Genomic DNA, 12,410 nt, shown 5'->3' on the forward strand with positions numbered 1-12,410 from the left:
ACCAGTGTCTGTTTGAAGACGAGCGCTGATCTGATTTGCTGTGATGACACGATTTCTCAAGGCCAAGGTACGGATAAATCGATCCTGGGCTTGAGTTGTCGCCCTTGGTCGACCTGAGCGTGGTCTGTCCTGTACAGATTGTGTATCACGGTATCTGGACCATAGCCTGCTTATGACAGACTGAGAAACATTCATCGTCCGCGCCACAACCGCCTGTGTTGTGCCGATCTGTAGCATGCCAAGGGCACGTAACCTTTCATTTTGGGTAAGCCGACGCATATCAAAATTTGTTTTCTGGTCACTAAAACAATTAAACTGATGTTTCCACCCTGGAATTCAATGCCACAATGACTGTAACATTCAAAGTCAGAGTCGTGCAAATCTTGGGTTGGACCCCCATGATGATCCCAAGCATCACCTGCATTCCATGCGGTAGCTATTGGTGCGTTTGGGCGTCACATGTAACTGGAAATGTTTCTTCTGTTAGGTTCTATAGTGACTTTTTTCGTAGTCATTTGCATATTTTAGTATTATGCCCCCAAAATCAAATATCCCCTACTTTTTTTGAATAGTATATAATTTCTTATATTATAGGTCATGGTGTAGCTAACAGAACTTCTGTAAAGGGTTACGAAGCACCAAGAAGTTATGTTGGAAATATAAGCTACGATATTGGTCTGCAAACAGTCATAAACATAGTTGATGCTTCGGTAGAATGTGAACAATATATTAAATATGAATGTTATAATGCCCATACATCGCATATTGGGTTAAATACACGCAATGGTATCTTAGCAAATTACTTAATTGGGGGCGTCAAAGGTCAGATGGATTGCTCGTGTCATCTTGATAATACATGTGTTGATGGTTTACGATGTAATTGTGAAAGGAATGACTATGTATTAAGATTTGACGAGGGATATATTCGGTATAAAGAAGACCTACCAATTACCGCCATTTTGATTGGTGATACGGGTATGTATGATTGGTTACTGTTAAACTCATGTATATATACAGGGGTAGATCACTAGACCTTGGTTCCCCGTCCCATCGGAAATCTGGGATTTAATCTCTGGGCTACTGGGACTGCTGTCCATGATCGGTTAATGTCATTCTACCAAGGTTTTTTTATACATCTACGTCAATGTATATTCGGGTGGACTTCGGGTTTTCGTACCGACGTGAAGCTGATATTTTTCTATCTCGTGATATCCTAGTGGAAAGTCCGTTGCTCAAACCACCCCACGAACTTTTGTTTATGATTCAGAGAAACTAATGGAGTATTATAATGATAATGGGCCAAATCTATATCAATATTTCAGACAAGGGTCTAAAACATTTGAGACTGTATAAAAAAAGGTCGAAAAATATACCCAGAGAGGATCACTGTACTGGTTTCTTGATGCCAGTCAGATGCGCGTAGATTTTTCATCCAAAGATATGTTACTGGAGCTCGATTGCTTTCTCTTTTAGCTGGGGGGGGGGGGGGGCGGGGTGTGGTGGTGAAATGAAATGAAATGGGGTTTAACGTCCTACTGTTTTGCTCCGAACTGGGCTAATGAAGACGGGCATACGCCATACAGTGTGCTATGAGGGTAATTTTGCCCGGACAGCGGCACTAAGGCCTACTCTTATATCGAATTCCAACTGTCAAGGGATTTTTTACGTGCACGCCAATGTGTACACGGGACCTCGGTTTTTCGTCTCATCCAAATGACTAGACAGCTGTCCTTGTCAGGCCCTCCGTCCTGCATCACTGACAAGGGGGAACCACGCCGGAAAATCTGGATGAACTTTCTCGGCCAATGCACGGATCGAACACCCGACCTCCAGGCTAGCGAGTCAGCGCCTTACCCACTTAGCCACCGTGATCCCCGTGTGGGGGTGAGGTGTGATATTTCAACCTTTGAGAAGCATAGTGACTAATGCGTTAAGCAGCAGACACATTAGCCGAATAATTCGGCCGAATCAATCGGCGCCGAATTTTATTCGGCCAAATGGTTACACAGACTAGCCGAATGCTTCGCCCGATTTACCAGTCGATTGCATCACCTTTCATGTCACATGATTATTTTCATGGCGGCGTCTATGTCTTCAAACTATCACGTGACTTCTCTATATGATTGGTGATTGGCTAATGAATTATAGGTTTGTTCTCACTTTCCCAGCAGATTAACCCTACTAATTAAGCGGATTAGGGATTAGCTATAGATTTGTGAGTTATACTCTGTTTTAATTATTGCATGAACAGTTCAATTTAACCTATGACATGTGTGAACTATAAATCACTGTCTGATTTTTCGTTCATATGTCAGTTTAATTTTAAACTTAATTACGATGAACACTGTGATAAAAGTTTATTAAATAGTCGAAAGTTCAAAGTGTATGTCATTCCAAAATGGCTAATGCACACGTAAACGTTGGGTTCATTATAAACTCGAGAGGTACTCGAAGCCTAGTTTATGATAATTATAAGTTTAGTGTTAAGACAAGAAGAGGAGCCCCCATTAACTGGAGGTGTACTGTTCGTGAATGCCCTGCTACTTGCAATGCCAGGAATGACCTGGTTACTACCTACAGAAACATCCATAACCATCAAGCTGATCCAACAAATTAAAAGTTGACATGTTTTTATCAGCAATGAAAGAATCGGTTAACGCAGATTCTAAGCCAATTCCAGCAGTTTACCAAGAAGACTTTATATGAATATGGAAATTCGATATCACATTTAGTCGGATTTTAAATATACATGTACAATACTAAATTTGTTAACAAAATAACTTGTATATAAAGTAGTTAATATTGATATGAAAAATATATATGTACATGCTAAATTTGTTAATAAAATAACTTTTATGTAAAGTGGTTAATATTGATATGAAAAAGACTATAGTTTTAACACCATTGTTAGTACTGGTCCAATGATTTTACCTGGAAAACAATAGCTGCTAGGAAAGTGAGAACACCCCGAATTATACATTCGGCCGAATGCTTCGGCGAAGCGGACACACCAGGCGAATATAATTCGGCCGAATATATCAAACCTGTTTGATTTGGGCGAATCATTCGGCCGAATGACCGTGGACACACTAGGCGAATTTCGACGCCGATTGATTCGGCCGAATCATTCGGCTAGTGTGTCCACCGCTTTACTGACATTGCCTGCTCAAAAGATTTTCTATTAAATAAAGCATACAATGATGGCTGTGATGACGTTTTCGTTTCCTGGTTAATAGCCTTCGCTCTGCGATATCACAATTAGTGAAAGCGGACAATAAGTCCTACACTGGGAAAAAAGGGAATATATAAACCAGTACTGAACATAGAACAGGTAACTTGATCGCGCTACAATTTGAATATTAAAATACATGTGTAGTAGGCATACGTATCTCTTTACGTAAAGCGGATATTTTTATGTTTTGATAGGAAATGGTGGTGAGTACGCCTATTATACAGTCGGTAATCTCAAGTGTAAAGGGTAAGTAGGCGTAATATAACAAACATAGAAAAAAATAATCTACTTTTTATTCTGCAATGTGTTAGTTTTATTACCAAAGAGACAATTTCGATAAGTTATGTCCTTTTCATTCTCATCTCTGAGCCTAGATATTTTGTCACTGATAGCAGCTTGAAAAAAAGCACACGATCGATATCAAAATTTGCATGCTTTTTCCTTGGACAATTGTGCATGGATTGACAGACTTCGAGTGTTGATATGACGTCAAAATTCCAGATGGATGATGCGATGACAAAATACACAGTTATTGGTCCATAGTAGGTCGCACTTGCTATACTTAAGTAGTGCCAAACTTTTGATGTGAAAATAAAATGATATAAAATAAAAAATCAAATAATGAAAAGTCGGGCTTCCACTTGTTTGTTGCCGGTTGTATGATCATTGTATCAGTTAAAGATGCGTTCCCACATACAAACTGTGTGATCTGATGTTATATTTGGACTGCAAAGCATTCAGACTAATTTTATCTTATGAACAGTTGGCTTTAACAACCCCCCCCCCCCCTCCCCAAAAAAAAAACACAAAAAAAACCAAACAAACAAAAGCAAAAAAAAAATCAAACAAAACAAAAGCAAAACAACTGAAACTATCCAACATTTTGCCCCTGGTCGTCTTTGTCAGGTGACTTTTGATTGGCAAAGAATCAAACTCCGCTCGTATTTGTCGTTACTTGCTGTCTATTTTCGATAAAAATAGCGAAGCCTAAGTAAATTCTTGGATTATCCTCGTTCAACTTCCTTTTCCGCCTTTTAATCACAGAGTCTATCCTGTCTCTCGATGTTTTCAGAACAGGTAGCCATTCTATCAACACATACGAAGCCCTCCTTACGTCAATGGGGCTGACAACATGTCGACAGCTTGATAGTTAATGATACCCCTCCATTTTTGTCCCGTGGGTGAATCCCGTATTTGTTTTAGTAAGATATAGTGTATCTACTTTCCAAACTGTGCGATACTTTTATTGGAAATAACTAGTCTGTAAATACTTTCGTGAGAATGCGTCTTTAATTGTGTTCATTTTGTTTTCTTGCAGGTAGCTATGGAAGATATTTTATTCCGTTCTTTTGAATAACAGGAGATGTTGGATTAAAGGAACAGCACCCCACATTGTTCACAAACATATATATGTAATATATTTGAATAATATTGGACCAACTGATTTATATTAAATTTACCTTTGACTGTGTATGGTCTTATATCATGCTATGCTTTATTTCAGCATTTTGGGATTTGACAACTGTGTTCGTTGACCAAACAATCTGAATTATCGTGTTCTAAAGCATCGAAAAATCAGATTGCTAATTTTGGCTTAGCTTAGCATTGTAGGGGATTGGTAGATTTTTTAATATTAATAATATCTATGGCTAATTATTAGATTCACGCATTGTGTAGAAGTCATATTGTCTCATGCGCACTTAAAGGGACAATCCCGAATATATCTTGGAGAATAAAACTGCTTAATTTTGAGTTAAAGGAACATATGTGATAGAGCTGGTTAAACACATTCCAAAAAATTTTAACACAGAGATCATTGCTACGATAGCTGAGTAATACAGGTTTCCTAAATCGGAAGTGACGAACGCCAAAAGAAAACACGAGTCATCCCTCTATATAACTGACTGATGTGACGAGTGATAACAGATACACGGCCGAATTTCTGCTCACTTATAATTCCTTCGAAGACCAAAAGTTGTTATATGTTTAAATGTTCGTCCACTTTCATGTTAGTCTCTATCATCCAGAAAAATATTCTACGAATATTAGTCTGGACAGGTTGTCAACATTTGAGAAAAATTGGCTAGATAATCCGGTCTTTCACATTATCATAAACAATGTCTAAGGAAGGTAACTCCTCTTAAAACAAGATGTTTACGCCCATGAAATTAATTTAAGAATGTCATTTCAAAAAATCCATTTGATTTGCATGCGAGTTCAATATCTATACAAACACTCTTAATTTTTTATTGTAAAATTTATCTCTTCATGGGCCATATCTTTGCTTTTAAAATTAATCCTAATTCGTCGTCACGATTCATGTTTGTTTATATTAATGCAAGAATTGTTGGATTTATTGTGGGAAGGGGCGCAACTCTTACTTGACTTGGCTAAAGAGACTGGATAATCAACCTCATTAAAAACCAAACTCCCGGTTACGCATGGGCAATGGACTTTACGTCAAATATTGACAACCTTCCCAGACGGACACAGATCACCAAATATTCCTACGCCGTCACCCACGAATCGAAGAAAAGGGTTTGAAAATACATTTTCTGTCAGGTTTTGGTGAATATTCATAATTTTGATGCGGAAGGATACAAGAGTTGAGAGGTTGGTTAGGTTGAAATGTAGGGCCTGAAATTGCATGTTTACTTGTCTCTACTTCCAGCTTGTGTATCTCAAGTTTTTCATGAAGAACCTCATACGTGCTTTTGGGCAAGTGGTTGCCACATGTTGCCCCATCTGTGGTAGAAAGCGTTCTACCCAACGAAAATTTGGGAAAAAGTTAGAGCCGGTCTATGATACGAGAATTAACATTGGAGTCAATGGGGAAATCTTTAGTGATCTTTGGCCTGTCTGTGTGTGATAAGGCTGTCACTGATATGCCTTAGTTTTGAAAATATGAAGATTAAATTCTCAGAAAATATGAATAAAATAGTTTGGCTACAGAAAAAGTAAAAAAAGTTAATTAAAAAAAAAAAAATCAAAGTTTTGAAGAAAAATTGTGATTTTACTGCAAACTGCAAATTTCTCAATTTTCAATTTTTATTGAATTTTTAACAGTAAGTAAAATATTCTAATGCCCAATGTTGGCTTATTCAGTCTCAGAAAGCTCAATTTTGCCACTATTTTACCCAGAATAAGCATTTTTTTTTCTTCTTTGAAACATTAAATTCTTGCATTTCCTTCATGTAGGAAGCAATATCCCAGCCTTTCTAGACATTTTTTACTTCATCATTCTGTTTAGAGAGGCTATAAATGCCCCACCCCACCCTTTTTTATTAATGTGTTTTGAGAGATTTAAATGCATCTGTGTTGACATTTAAATGATCATAATTGGAATTTGTGGTTGAATTACAGCTAAGAATGTTATTTTTCACCCAAAAATATTTTTTGGGTGCATTTCAAGGATTTCTAACCCTTTTTGTTCAGAGTCAAACGTAGAACCCTGAGGCATTTCAGGCCAATGAGACCACACCCAGATATAAAACTGGTGTAGATGTGTAAATGTCAGTTTAATGTTCAATATTTTCTTATCAAAATCCAGCATTTGTGGTGTTTGTTGCTTTTATGTTGCCTATAGAACAATAAAATGTTAATTTTTCTCCTTTTCAGGCCTCTTTTTATGTTGTCAACTCTGTCATGACTACTTTTTTGACTTCATTTTTTCAGGAAATTAATGTAAAGTTCCAGACATCTTGCTTCAGCACAAGGATTGCAATACAAATTTGTAACATGCTTCTGAGGTTTGAGATGTTGGAAACATTGAAATATTCCCAAATTTGTGAAAATTGTGTAATCTGTGACCCTTCTGTTACAGATGGGTGATCATAGACCAAATATGGCATTTTTTTCATTCATCAAGGCCTATTTTTAACCATAATTCATATTTATTGCACCTATTTTAGTTTATATGTGCATATGTTAGCCAGGGATGGTAAAACATAGCTGTTAGACAGATTCCTTTGGTAATGTTAGTTCTGCAACCATAGATTAGATTAATTCAATCAGTGGCATGTTCAGGGGGTAGGCATACATGTTTCAGTATAGATCTCTAATATTACAATCATTGCAACTGGTTTGCATTTTTTCTGTTTGCATATTGTCCACAGATTCTAAAAATATATTTCTTGTCCGTCCGAATGTTTAAAAAAGTGGAAAATTATTGGTATTTTGAGAGATGCTACATGTAAATTTTGTACATTTTTCATCACATGGCAGTAAAAAATTATATTTTTGAAAAAAATTCCAAATTATGAGTGTTTTCTATGTAGTTTCTTTGTAACTTGTCTAATTTTTTCACAGAACTCAGATACTGCCTTTAATAAGAAAGATTTTTAAATTTTAGCACAAAAGGCCTATGGACCTGAGATGCACCAGTGTACATAAAGCAGCATGTGTACTTAAAGGGCCATCATTTTTACAGTTATTCTTTGATTTTGATTTTCTTTCACCGGCATGTTGCCAGAACACATGGGAAGGAAATAAAAAAGGCCTTTTGGTGATACCTGAAGTTTCACCCCTATATATTCCTACGCCGTTACCCACGAAACATTAGGACCAAAGCTATTTTTAGTCTTCCTCTCCCTTTTCCTTTTTCCCCCTTTTGCATGGCGATTTTTGTTGACTTTTTGGTGTAGAATCGAAGAAAAGGGTTTGAAAATACATTTTCTGCCAGGTTTTGGTGAATATTCATAATTTTGATGCGGAAGGATACAAGAGTTGAGAGGTTGGTTAGGTTGAAATGTAGGGCATGAAATTGCATGTTTACTTGTCTCTACTTCCAGCTTGTGTATCTCAAGTTTTTCATAAAGAACCTCATACGTGCTTTTGGGCAAGTGGTTGCCACATGTTGCTCCATCTGTAGTAGAAAGCGTTCTACCCAACGAAAATTTGGGAAAAAGTTAGAGCCGGTCTATGATACGAGAATTAACATTGGAGTCAATGGGGAAATCTTTAGTGATCTGTGGCCAGACCCTCCGTATGTTGAAGACTAGGAGGTTCTGGGTGACCGAGACTACTTTTATGTCTGTTTTGTCAAAATGTCCGTATATAAATGTCTATGTGTGTCTGTCTAAATGTTCGTCCATATTCATGTCTGTTTGTCAATGTCTGTGATTGTCCCTACTAGCACCTCATTACTTTGCACTTGTTATACCATGTCTCGTCCTATAATCTATTGTCTTCTGTACATATATATACAAACCTAACTATCCTTTAATTTTTTCCACTAATCACATTGTAAATATTTTCACTATGTATATATAACATGTTATTGTCTGCGATATCACTTCGGTGGAAGCGGACGTTTAAAGCTATTTCACACACACGCCTTTAAGCTTAGATATACTTGGGTTCTGGAGAGATTACCATCTGATGGAGTGGTTCAGAGATCTATCTGATTGCATCTTCGAGAAATTTTCTGAAGTGAGCAAAGTTTAGTCCCGTGCAACAAATATACGTCACACGAGGTATTTTACAAACATGTATTGGTATATAAAGCCGAGTAAAAAATACACTCATTACGCACTTCGACTTTCGTGTTTATTTAATAGCGAGCTTGAGTAAAAATTTCGGATGCACTCTTTGATTTAATTTAGACTCCATCGGCAGATACTAGTGAAATTAATTTCATAAATAGAGAGACTCGGATGTAGCAATTTCTACAGCGAGTCTGGGTAGTTGGGATTGAGAGAATGATTTTATTGTAAATTATGCATTGTACCCCAGCTAGCTTGATATATACTATTCAAAAAAAGTAGGGGATATTTGATTTTTAAGTGTTATTAAAGTCACCTAATGAAACTGACGAAGAAACAAATGACAAAATGAAATGAAGTTCACATTCATCGATTTATTCCAAATGATCGTTAGACTAAGTAAGGCACAGACTGACCATTATAAGGGTTAAATGATACCCGGGGTCAAACAGTAAAGTTACCACAGCATCACAACCAAGTCAGTAACGGGTAAATCCTCCTCTGTTTACCAAACAAGCATTGATCCGACGTGGCATACTCCTAATGAGACGTCTAAGGTCATTTTGGTCCAGATTGTCCCATTCCTGTTGCAACGCAGCAGCAAGTTCTTGGACTTTGGCAGGACTTTGTTGACGTAGACGTAACCTCTGTCCAAGCATGTCCCAGACATGCTCGATGGGAGAGAGGTCGGGACTCAGTGCTGGCCAAGGTAATGTGGTGATGTTCTGTTGTTGGAGGTAACCTGTAACGATCCTGGCCCTGTGACATCTTGCGTTGTCATCCTGGAAGATGAAACGGCGGCCATGACGTCGTGCGAACGGCACAACATGGACTGCCAAGATGTTGTCCCGGTAGTACTGGCCTGTAACACGCCCTGCAACAACATGTAAAGCCGTTTTTCCAGCAACAGTGATGCCTCCCCACACCATAACAGAACCACCCCCAAATCGATCATGTCTGATGACGTTAACGTCTTGGAAGCGCTCGTTTCGACGACGCCACACCCTCCGACGTCTGTCCAAAAAATCAACAGTGAACCTTGACTCATCTGAAAACATCACATTGCTCCAGTGTCGATTATCCCAGTGTTGACGATCCCTACACCAACGACGTCTTGCCTGAATGTGATGATCTCTCAAACAAGGGATCACGCGAGGACGTCGGGCGCGAAGGTGACCCCTATGCAGTCGATTCCGAATCGTCTGGCCACTCACTCTCACACCAGTGTCTGTTTGAAGACGAGCGCTGATCTGATTTGCTGTGATGACACGATTTCTCAAGGCCAAGGTACGGATAAATCGATCCTGGGCTTGAGTTGTCGCCCTTGGTCGACCTGAGCGTGGTCTGTCCTGTACAGATTGTGTATCACGGTATCTGGACCATAGCCTGCTTATGACAGACTGAGAAACATTCATCGTCCGCGCCACAACCGCCTGTGTTGTGCCGATCTGTAGCATGCCAAGGGCACGTAACCTTTCATTTTGGATAAGCCGACGCATATCAAAATTTGTTTTCTGGTCACTAAAACAATTAAACTGATGTTTCCACCCTGGAATTCAATGCCACAATGACTGTAACATTCAAAGTCAGAGTCGTGCAAATCTTGGGTTGGACCCCCATGATGATCCCAAGCATCACCTGCATTCCATGCGGTAGCTATTGGTGCGTTTGGGCGTCACATGTAACTGGAAATGTTTCTTCTGTTAGGTTCTATAGTGACTTTTTTCGTAGTCATTTGCATATTTTAGTATTATGCCCCCAAAATCAAATATCCCCTACTTTTTTTGAATAGTATATAAAATGTAAAAACGAACTGTTGCATTGTTATTCCTGGTAAGACAAACGTCCTAACTAATGAGAAGATAAACGTCTTAACTTCTGAGATAAGAAGAAGAAAATACACAGAAGATGAGTGAAAATACTAGACGATCATAAGGCTACTAAGATATGTAGTAAGAAAAGAATGCATGGGTCATAGTCGGATGCAGCGACCGAATTTTAACGTGGGTCCACTCTCCATGTCTGACAGACGACCCATGGTGCTACAGCATAAGCAGAAAATATTCATCATCATTAACCAAATAAATATAGTCTACCTCTGAGACTCAATTGTGTGGCGGACATACAAACGGACGACCCCTGTAGCACCATGGGGCTTCTGTCAGACGTGGAGAGCGGGTGACCCTAACCGGTCGCCACATCCTACATACGACCCATGGATCTTTTCTTACTACATATTTTAGTAGCTTTGTGATCGTCTAAAATTTGTCTCTAGCTGTCTTTGCTTCTGCTTCACGTTGTGTATTTACTTCTTACTGTTTCATTATATCAATGATTTCATATTCCTAGGAGCATTTTCAGCTCATTATCCACTGCTACTCTTGCTATGGTAATATTGTATTTCTGATATAATTATCTTCCTCTTGGTCCGAATGTTTGTAGTTTGGGGTGTATTCTTTCCTGTTGCCACGTTTGGCCTCTAGCCAGGAGATCCCGGGTTTGTTTTCTAACCGAGAAAGACCTGGATTTTTCGGGTGCGGTTTCCTAATTTTAGTGGTACAGAATGGATGGCCTGAAAATGACAATGTCTAGTCGCTTTCATGGGACAAAAAGAAACAAATCCCGTGTACAGATTCGCGTGCACGCAAAAGAACTCTTAACAGTTGGAATTTGAAATAAGAGTCAGGGCAAAATTTCCCTCAAAGCACAATAGGGTAAATCCGTCTTCATTAGCCCAGTCGGTGTAGAAAAGAAGGAATTTAAACCCTAGTTCATTTCTGTATTCTTTACCCGACTGTAAAAGATTAGAATATTCCAGTACTAAAAACTGCAAAACTTTATTTTTACATGGAGGTTGTTACAAAAAGTAAAATACATGGCATGTACAGATGATAATTAAATGTCTAATGTCCTTTAAATAATAATGGGTAATGTAGATCTAATGGAATAAAGAAATTGTGAGGCTTGATAACACACACAAACTCTGCATTCTGAACACAATGCCATTTATGGTAGTTGCGTCAAATATTGATCGTATGCAGAAGCTAAACGATGAATATTGTCAGTCTGTATATCTAATATTTTACAAATCAATTATTTGATGAAGATTCATCCATGAATCACTTTCTTGGATTGAAAAGCATTGATATCAACGGGTCTTCTTTCTTTCTCTAAACCTGGAATATAGAAATATGCATTACACACTTATAAGATCCCTAACTGTGCAATCATCAATATGAATAGCTAATGCAGTTTCAGTGCAGTTCCAGGGGTTGGGTGGCCGAATGGTTACCGCGTGCGTGCTGCGTCATAATCTCTGTCAAGGAGTAGGGTCACCTGTCAAGCAACGTAGGTTTTCACCAGGTCCTCCGGTTCCCTCCCACTGCTAAAGACCCATACGCATAAGCGAATTATTGAAGTAAAATTGAACAATATGTTAGTCCCTACCTAGTTTGTGTCGAGTGGACGTTAAACTCCCTCTCTCTCTCTCTCTCTCTCTCTCTCTCTTAGTGTCAGTTTGGGTCCACCAAAACAACGAAACAATAAAATAACGAACGAGAAAAAAAAAGAAAATGGGTTTAATTTTTCGTCATTTTATGGAGATTTTTTGGCGCTTACGTTTACAAATACTGTATATATAAGAGTGGTCCTAGAATTACGATCGCACTGTGAAACTTTACCTGTGCGTCGAATTT

Source organism: Patella vulgata, chromosome 5 (assembly GCF_932274485.2).
Source record: "Patella vulgata chromosome 5, xgPatVulg1.2, whole genome shotgun sequence".
In the NCBI taxonomy this organism is placed as follows: domain Eukaryota; kingdom Metazoa; phylum Mollusca; class Gastropoda; family Patellidae; genus Patella; species Patella vulgata.